Source organism: Otolemur garnettii, unplaced genomic scaffold (genome assembly GCF_000181295.1).
Source record: "Otolemur garnettii isolate 467f Iridium unplaced genomic scaffold, OtoGar3 scaffold00078, whole genome shotgun sequence".
NCBI classification, from domain to species: domain Eukaryota; kingdom Metazoa; phylum Chordata; class Mammalia; order Primates; family Galagidae; genus Otolemur; species Otolemur garnettii.
The window spans coordinates 7,434,891-7,445,289 of record NW_003852473.1 but is presented as its reverse complement, the minus strand read 5'-3'; the positions used below and the strand labels follow the sequence as shown (position 1 = coordinate 7,445,289).

The 10,399-nt window shown below is 37.8% G+C and overlaps 1 protein-coding gene across 1 annotated transcript in view; it reads left to right on the top strand.

The window, feature by feature from the left end:
- Nucleotides 1–5,180: 5,180 nt before the first annotated feature.
- Nucleotides 5,181–10,399, top strand: part of NLGN1 (neuroligin 1) — a 947,633-nt gene continuing 942,414 nt past the window's right edge. The window contains exon 1 of the mRNA XM_003794286.2: nt 5,181–5,249. The gene's annotated coding sequence lies outside the window, so the exon portion shown is untranslated. The remainder of the gene's footprint in view (nt 5,250–10,399) is intronic.

Below are 10,399 nucleotides of genomic sequence, written 5' to 3'. Positions count from 1 at the left end.
CTTAAGACATGAAACCATAAAAATTCTAGAAGAAAGCATAGGGAAAACACTTGAAGAAATCGGCCTGGGCGAACATTTTATGAAGAGGACACCCCGAGCAATTGAAGCAACGTCTGATGAGTTTCTTCAAAACTACTATTTTGAATTCTTGATCTGAGAGCTAACACATTGCCATCTTCTTAGGGTCAGTCACTAGCTCCTTTTTTATTTCCCTTTTTGCTCTTGGTTCTTATGAACATATATGTCTGTGTCTTCAAATTGAAGACTTAGTTATGTGTCCTAGTCTTTGCTGTCTGGCTCGTTTTGGTCTTTCTAGAACATGTCTGTCTAGAGGTCCTGTGCAAGTTGACTGTTGCATGCCCTTAGCTCAAGATCACTGCCACCTTTATGGCACTAGATGACACCCTAAGCCCAGGTTTGCAAGAGGTGTCACAAAAAATTTAAAGTGCTTGCCTTTCCCATTTGGGGTTGGGGGAATCTTAAAGGGAATATCCCAGCTGTGTGGGGAGACCTTATAGAAAGGGAGGTTGACTAGGGGCTATGCCCAGTGGGTCCATGAGGCATGCCTCCTACAGTGTGTGCTACTGAACAGCCTCTGTGATTTGATGTCTCCTGTGGCTGAAATAAAGAGCAGCCACTAAGTTTTGTTCACTGGCTGTTATCAGTTTCACTGCTTGTTTCTATCTCCTTTCCAACTTATAGGCACATGGAATGTTTTCCATAGGTTGAGGCAGGAATGGTTCTGCTGTGAAGGAACTCAAGATGGTGGAAAAACTGGTTCAGTGTGGATCTCACTTATTCCTGGGGGACTTTTCAGCAAAGTGCTTGGTAGCTTCAAGGAGGGGCATTGCAGCCAGGGAGGTTCATTTCTCTTACCTCCACTCATGGATTTTCACTTTTCTGTGCTACCAGGATAATCACAACCTCACTTTTCAGTTTTAGGATAGTTCTGGTGACAGTCTTGTGGATAGTTGATTTTTGTTTTCTCTGGAAAATAAAGCCAGATTATTCTTATTTCACTGTTTTGTTGATATCACTCTCTTGACACTTTTAAGGATTATAGGACATTGTTTAGTAGTCCCTTAATTGAGGTCTGTCTTGATGTTTCTTCATGAATGGCTCTTTATAGCATGCACCTTTGAGAAGAACACCACAGAAGCAATGCTATGCCCTTCTCTCTGCGTCCTATCTGTGGACTTAATCAAGGTGTTATCTGTCAGTCTTCTCCCCATAAAGGTGTTCTTTTCACCTTTGTAATTAATGAGCATTTTGGAGAAGATACCTTCATACTATGTAGATACTGGGTGATTTATTGTCCAGAGAAATTTTAATTAATTAATTGAATGAGTTACAATTTATTACTGCATTTTATTTTCTCATGCTCAAACTCCCTCCTATTTGACCAGCAGTAGCACTTTCGGGTGGATTGTGTGTTCTTTTCACATGCTGTATCATGCTTGGACCATCCCTTTGCTTTCTGGCCTGGTAAGATGTTCTAGATTCATCTTCTGCTTTTCTTTATCCAACCATAGAACCAGCCATTTCTCCAGGAGCTTCCATTTCTGTTTTTTTTTTTTTATCTACTTTTTATTTTGTTTAAGAAAAAGAGCAGTTTTGAGAAAATATGAAGTTAATTATTTGTTTTTAGTTATTCACTTTGTATATCAAATCTAGCATATGTAGTATAATGTGCAAAATATTTTTCACACATATATAATTGTTTTATGTGTATGGAATAGTGACAAGAAGCCTGATTAAATTAGTATCTATAAGCATTTTCCCATTTTAGTGATTTTTTTTTTGCATTTTTTAACATATAAATGAACTTTAAATTTTAGGGCAGTTTTAGGTTTACAGCAAAATTGGGTGGAATGTGCAAAGATTTCCGTAGCTTCCTCTATATCAATATCTCAGAGTCATTCATTGTTATGATTGATGAACCTACATTTCATATATCATTATCCTACAGAATTCATGTTGGACATTAGGAGTCAGTGTTGGTGTTGTACATTCTCTGGGTCTAGACAAGTAGATTATGATATCTATCCACCATCATAGTATCGTACAGAAAGATCTCATTGCCCTAAAAAACCTTTGTGCTCTTCCTATTTATCTTCCTCTTCCTAGTCCTCCACAAGCTGTATTTTTGTTTTTGTTTTTTTGCCTTTTTCAAAATTATCATATGTTTGGAATCATATATTGTATAGCCATTTTATATTGGATTATTTCACTTAGTAATATGCATTTAAGTTTCACCTGTGCTTTTCTTTACTTGATAGCTCATTTCTTTTTAGTGGTAAAAATCAGGATGTACCCCAGTTTATTCATTTACTTACCTACTGAAGAACATCTTGGATGTTTCCAAGTTTTGGCAATTTGAATGAAGCTGCTATAAATGCTCATGTGCAGGTTTTTGGGTGGAATAAGTTTTCACTTCCTTTGGATAAATATCAAGGAGTGTGATGGCTGGGTCATTTGGGAAAAGTATGCTTAATGTTGCAGGAAACCACCAGTGTTCCAAAGAGGCGATACTATTTTGGATTTCCCCCAGCAGTGGCTGAGAGTTCCTTTTGTTTCACTCTATCATCAGCATTTGGTATTGGAAACATTCTTGATTTTGACCATTCTAAAAAATGTGTAGAAGTATCTAATTATGTTTTAATTTGCATTTCCATAACAACATATGATGTGGATCATCTTTTCCTATGATTATTTGCACCTGTATAACTTCTCAGTGAGAAGTGTAACCTATTTTTTAATAAGATTGTTTTTGTTTTCTTATTGTTGAGTTTAAATAATTCTTTGTATATTTTGTGTAAGTGTCATTTATCAAGATACTTCTTTTGAAAATATTTTCTCCTAGTCGGTGGCTTATATTTTCATTCTCTTAACAGTGCCTCTGGGAAGCATGTTTTTAATTTTAATCAAGTCTATCTTACCAATTATTTCTTTCATGAATTATGCCTTTTGTGTTGTACCTAAAAAATCATTGCAAAACACAAGGCCATCTAGACTTTTTTCCTGTGTATCTTCTAGCAGTCCCTATTTTCTTTTAGAGGAAAATGATGTTAAATGCCAAGATCTAGGTAATAGATTATTACTAATAGTGGGGTCTTGCTGCCTTAGGCTCTCTCCATGGACAGAGCTAGGCAATATATATTTGTACACAATTACATCTTTTTATATTTTCCCATTCATTAAAAAACAATAAATGTACACCAATACCTCAAATTTGAATCAAACACCACAGGTTGTATTCTGATTTTCTCTATTTTCATATTTGTAGCTTTTAAAAAATCTCTTTCTGAGAAACATGGCTTTCATTCTTTTTTTTTTATGATATTTATCCATTTGACCAATTTTTCTGTATAGAGTCAACCTCCCTTTGTGCCCTTCCTCTGCTTGGATACCATTCTCATCCCACAGGGCTATTCCTCATCCTCACTGGCTGCTCCCTGCAGGACCCTCCCTGCCCTGCTGGGCTCTCACTGCCTCTGTCTTGACCTGTATCTCTCTAGCTCAAGTTCTGACCCCTCGTGTTGGGCCATCATGGATCAAAACTGTTCCTGGTGAAGATGTTTACCTTAGTCTTTCATACCCAATTACTTTCACTTCAGTAAGGAAAAAGAAAGTAGATGGAAGAGGGACAATCTTCTTTGCACCTCAGTAAAATTTATCCTGTAGTCATTAGCTGTCTTAGATCCCTAGCTATATTTTTTGTTGGTATTATGAATGTTCTTTTTTTCCTTATTTTCTCTTTATTGTTGGCACATAGGTAAGTTTTTATTTACATGTTGAATGTTCAACTTGCAATCAATGAAATCCTTGAGCTCTCCTATACTGTCATTCCTCCACTGAAGAACATGCTTTTATCTAACAATAGTGATCATTTTGCTTGCCCCTCACATTAATTTAAACTGACTTTTCCTAAAACATTAGTTTTCCTATCATTTTATACTTAGTGGAAGTTTTCTTAAACTGATTTTTTTTTATTGTACTTAAGAAACTGTTGGCTCGGATTGTGTAATTAGCATTTGTAGCAAATAAGTCATTTAAATAAAAGGGCTCTAAAAATTCATTGCTTAGTATTAAATTTATGTTTGATTTAATGTATAAGTTTGTGATATTTAGAATAGTAAAATATTAAAAATATTTACAAATCAGCCAAAATACTGCTTGATATTTAAGCTTAGATTTTTTTTTCCAGACTGTGGAAGTAAGAAATGCATGATTTCACAAAATCTAGAATCATCTTTAATTCAAGATTCTTATCTAGAAGGCAGGAATTATAAGGATAGGGAATTATGAAATTAACATTTGATTCGTAGTAGACAAGTTTTAGACATAATTGAATTACTCAAAATATTTTTCCCTCAAATTTTCTTTTTTTCTCCTTTCATATTCTAAAAGCATCAGAAGTATAGCATAGCAAAGTGGATTCTAATGTTTATATTCTTGTTCCTGAAATAATACCTGAGTTCTTTGTACCAGTCGTTTTAAAATTTTAACACGTTTATGAATTACCAGGATAGAGGGGCTAGAAAATTCCATCAAATACTTTAGGTGAGTGTAATTCATGGACCTCACTTAAGAAACATTGATTTAGAATGAGACAATGTTTACACAAATGTTTCAACTAGTGTACTTTTGTTCAAAGTGCAAAAAGTGAAGTATTTTTCCCAGTGAGGACATCAGAATTAGAGGTGGAGTCAAGTGCATTGTGGGTAACCTACTTCCAGCATTATGCAGATTGAGATGTCCACCATCTCTTCTGGTTGAGGTTCACCAGCTCTTTAGGATCAAGAACTAAGTTTCTTGAACTGGTCCTGTACTTTATGAGGTTTTTATTGAAATTATACTATCCAAAATAGTCTAAATGGAATTGTAAAGCCATTCTATTTTATAGTTATTTCTCTAATTTCCAGTGTTTAAGAAGCCTTTCTCTAGTCAAGAATACGTTCTGAATTATCTGTGAATAGCTACAAAATAATGGTTGTTGTTAGAAACTCCTATGTATAGCATATGTTTCCGAGAAAAGTTTTTGATCCTTTGATCTAATGTAAAACTAAGAAAGTGGCTTCACCCAATGGTTGAAAATGCAAGTAGGTGTTCAGTTCCGTGTAACTAATGCTCTGCTGTCTCTGTTGGTCTCTTTACTTCCTGTCGCTTCTGAGGACTAGAGCTGTGAAGCTTGAGACCACTCATGTTCCAAATTTGTGACAAATCCCCCAGGGCTCACTGAAGTGGCAGTAAGTCCTCACAGTTGGATTTCCTTTCAATCACTAAAGTGTTAGAAACGTAACAGCAAAGTCTCCCGTGGAAAATAGCAATTCTATTTCCTGACGACCTGCCATAGTCATGACTTAGCTCTTTTGTTCCATCAGATTTTTACTGAACAACTGTAATACTTTTTTCAGTATAGTGTGCAGCATGGTTTTCCCAAGCGGATGCTGTCCTCTCACTTTGCTGAGTGCAGACGCTGTTCCTCACATTCTTCCTCCTCTATCCCTATCACCTGCCATAACAATTAATTTTATTTTTGAGATAGTTTTTACTCTTCACTTTCACTTTCAGTATATGATGCTCTTGTGCTCTTTTAATAATGCAGATATGTGTAAACATCTCCTATGTTCACTGATGCATTATTTTGTGATATTTTATTACCAGTTAAAAGAGTCAATTTTTAGCAGAAAATGTAGTAAAAGTCTCAGCCATGCATTTAGTCATGGAGGAGGGGAAACATTGTTTTTAATGACAAAATGATATTGTGAGGAAACAAATAGTGGCTTTTGGGCCAGACAGAACCACTGGTACCAAACTGACCCTCTGCTCTTCATAACTACCCCAAGAAACAAACTGACTAACCAACAACAGCAAGAAAAAAATCAAACAACACATCATCTGCCTTATTAGAGCATGACTAAAATTCCCTTATTCCCTTTCTAAATCAACTTATTGAATACTGAGTGAACCCAGTACTTAATGAGAAAAAAAGACAGAAAAATTATTATTTAGCCTTTATTAAGAAAAGTAAAAAATCAGTTTTTTTTTTTTTGCAATTTTTGGCTGGGGCTGGGTTTGAACCTGCCACATCTGGCATATGGGGTCCACGCCCCACTCCTTTGTGCCACAGGTACCACCCATAAGAAATCAGTTTTAAGTGACCAGCATGAAAAGCAAAACAATTTTCCATTGTCATCATCCAAATGTGTGAATAAGGAAACATCTAGAATATATTTCCCAATATTAAAATTATTTCAGAGGAGCTGGAAGCAAATGGCAGTCTGCTCCTCAGCACACGTTCTCTGTTTGCTCCTGTGAGTGGCTGCCATTCTTTGGCAAGTAATGCAAGGCATACATCTGAGTTCTGGGACTTGTTTTCATGACTGACTTTCCCACCACTGATGTTCTATCTTTTGTAATTTGGGAACCTTATAATATGGAAGCCAAATGCTGATGACTCTGGTTTTAGCCAAGAGAGTTAATTTCTAGGCATGGCTTAACTCCATGTCCCATTAATGCTATAATATAGCTACAGGTTATTATCCATGAGCAGCACACACAGATTTATGCTTTTCTCTTCTCTGTCTCCTTCTGTGCCAGGGGAAGTCGGCCTTGACCTCTGTTGTCTCCATGTACCCACATTCTCTTGGTAGCTGGCTTATTTCAGAAATCCTACAGATGCAAGTCAGTGGCAGAAGAACAGACAATGAGAGAGTTTGGGTTGTTTTCCCCATTCTTCCCTGCTGTGGGCATCATTCCTAGCAGTGACTCCATCCTTCCATGACCACAACCCTGGTTGGGTGGCCCTCTGTCCATGCCTCCAACTCCAACTGTGCCTTGGTAACACCTGTTTCCTTTGCCCTCAGGCCAGTAATAACTTCCTTCTGTTGCTATTCTTAGGGGCTACAACAGTTCTTCTTATTCTCCTTCACCCTGCTCAGATTTGTAAGTTATCCTTATTAAAACCTTTTGAGTGGCTGGGAGCAGTGGCTCACAGCTGTAATCCTAGCACTCTGGGAGGCAGAGGCAGGTGGATTGCCTGACCTCTGGAGCTGGACACCAGTCTGACCAAAAGCAAGACCGCATTTCTACTAAAAACAGAAGAACTATCTGGTCATCAGGGCAGGTGCCTGTAGTCTCAGCTACTCTGGAAGCTGAGGCAAGAGGACTGCCTGAGCCCAACAGTTTGATGTTGCTGTGAGCTGTGATAACATGGCACTCAACCCCAGGGCAACTGAGTGAAAAAAATAAAAAGAACACTTTTGAACTGAATTCTGATCCCCACATGGCTGACACAGCCATGTGCTAGCAATAAGAAGCAACTATATAAAACATCTGACTATCAAAATTTTGTTTATGGATATAGAAATAAGGAGAGAAACCAAAGAAAGATTGGGACTGTTTAGTTCTGAAACCCAGGACATGACTTACTTAGAAAGTGTGAATTTCCATCCTTAAAATTGCTCACCTGTCACTCCCCACTGTTCTATGGCACCTGCTTTTTTTTTTTAAGTGGAATTATTTGTAAGCGTCCTTCTTTTTTCACATTAAAAAATAATTGGTTTTCATCGAATTAACTTTTTGCTTACATTTACGGATCACAGACAATGCGCATAGCAGTGTGCTCATCACAGTCTTTGAGTTATCTGATCTGATCTTTATTACAGCCCCATGATGCCGATAATTTCAACCCCATTGTGTAAGACAGAAATTAAAACTTGAAAAGTTTGAGATATCCTGGAAGCAGTTTTTAAAATTAAGTTTCTTAACATAAATAAATTTAGAACTAATAGATACTTCCCAGAAATTACTTCTTTTCAATACTTTGCCATATTTGCTTAATTTCTACCTTTTTTCAGATTAATATATGGGTACAATGATGAAGTTACATTGTTTGTGTTTGTTAGGTAAAATCCAAGTTGAATCCTTCACCCAGGGGACGTGCCATACACCCCTACGTTGCATTCATTAGGTGAGAGCTTACCACACTCTCTTCTCTCTTACCCTCCCACTTGAATTTAATTGTGTTTTTCTTCTTATGTGGGTATGTAGTAGTTCATCTACTAATGTTATTGAGTACATTGGATGCTTGCTTTTTCATTCTTGTAATATTTTACTTAGGAGGATTTTCTCCAAATCCATCTAGGTAAATACAAAAGATGTAAAGTCCATCTTTCTTTATGGCTGAATAGTATTCCATGGTATACATGTAACACAGTTTTTTAGTGCGTTTGTGAGTTCACTTGGGTTGTTTCTTCATCTTGGCAAATGTGACTTGAGTTGTGATAAACATTCTAGTGCAAATGTCCTTATGGTCAAATGATTTTTTTCTTCTGAATAGATACCTAGTAATGGGATTGTAGAAGCAAGTGGAAGTTCTACTTTAGCTCTTTGAGGATTCTCCATACTTCTCTCCAACAGTGCTCTACTAGTTTGTAATCCGCCTAACAGTGTGAAAGTGTTCTCTCCACGCAGACACCAGCATCTGCAGCTTTGGGACCTTGTGATGTGGGCTGTTCTCACTGGGCTTAGGTGACAGGGTGGTTTTGATTTGCATTTCTCTGATGGTTAGGGACAATCAGCATTTTTTCATGTTTGTTGGTCATTTGTCTGTCTTCTTTGGAGAAAGTTCTGTTCATATCAATTGCTCAGTGACAAATAGTATTGTTTGCTCTTTTTGTTGATTAATTTGAGTTCTCTGTAGATTCTAGTTATCAACCTTTTGTCAGATTCATAACATGCAAATATCTTTTCCCATTCTGAAGATTGTCTGTTTTAGTTGTTGTACCCTTAGCTGTGCAGAAGCTTTTTAGCTTGATTATGTCCCATTTATTTATTTATTGTGTTCTGCAATGCCAATGGGGTCTTCTTCATAAAATCGTTTCCCAGGCTGATGTCATCAAGAGTTATTCCCACACTTTCTTCTAGAGATTTTATTGTTTCATGTCTTAGGTTTAAAATATTTTATCCAAAGTGAGTCAATTTTTGTAAGTGGTAAGAGGTTCTGGTCTAGTTTCAGTCTTTTACCTATGGTTATCCAGTTCTCTGAGCACCATTTGTTGAATACAGATTCTTTTCCCCACTGTAGGCTTTTGTTTGGTTTATCCAAGATCAGATGGCAATATGTGGCTGCGTTCATCTCTAGGCTCTCAATTATCTTCCATAGATCTGTGTCTCTATTTTTATGCCAATACCAGGCTGTTTTGACCACTATAGACTTGCAGTATAACCTGAAGTCTGGTAACGTGATGCTTCCAGATTTGTTTTTATTTCTTAGAATTACATTGGCAATACAGGTATTTTTCTGGTTGCATATGCTGTCACACACACTATCACACACACACACATGCTCACACATATGCTGTCACACACTGTGACACACTCACACGCACACATGCTCACATGCTATCACACACACTGACACTCACACACACACGCTCACACATACACACGTTTACACACATCTGTCACACACACTGTCACACACTCACGCACATGCTCACACATGCTGTCACACACACTGTCACACACTCACATGCTGTCACACACATACATGCTCACACATATGCTGTCACACACTGTCACACACTCACACACATGCTCACACATGCTGTCACACACAGTCACACACACGCACACATGCTCACACATATGTTGTCACACACACCGTCACACACACACACACATGCTCACACACATGCTCACACATATGCTTTCACACACTGTCACGCACTCACATACACATGCTCACACACATGCTGTCACACACAGTCACACACACGCACACATGCTCACACATATGTTGTCACACACACCATCACACACACACTCACACACATGCTCACACATATGCTGTCACACACACTGTCACACACTCACACATACACGTTTACACACATGCTGTCACACACTGTCACACACTCACATACTTACACACATGCTGTCACACAGACTGTCACTCGCATGCTGTCACACACATGCACACATGCTCACACATATGCTGTCACACGGTCACATACACACACATGCTCACACATACACATGTTTATACACATGCTGTCACACACTGTCACATACACACATGCTTACACACATGCTGTCACACACTGTCACACACTCACACATACACATGTTTATACACATGCTGTCACATACTGTCACACACACATGCTTACACACACACTGTCACACACATGCACACATGCTCACACATATGCTGTCACAGTCACACACACACACATGCTCACACATACACATGTTTATACACATGCTGTCACACACTCACACACGCTTACACACATGCTGTCACACACTGTCACACACACATGCTTACACACATGCTGTCACACACACTGTCACACACACATACACATGTTTACACACATGCTGTCACACA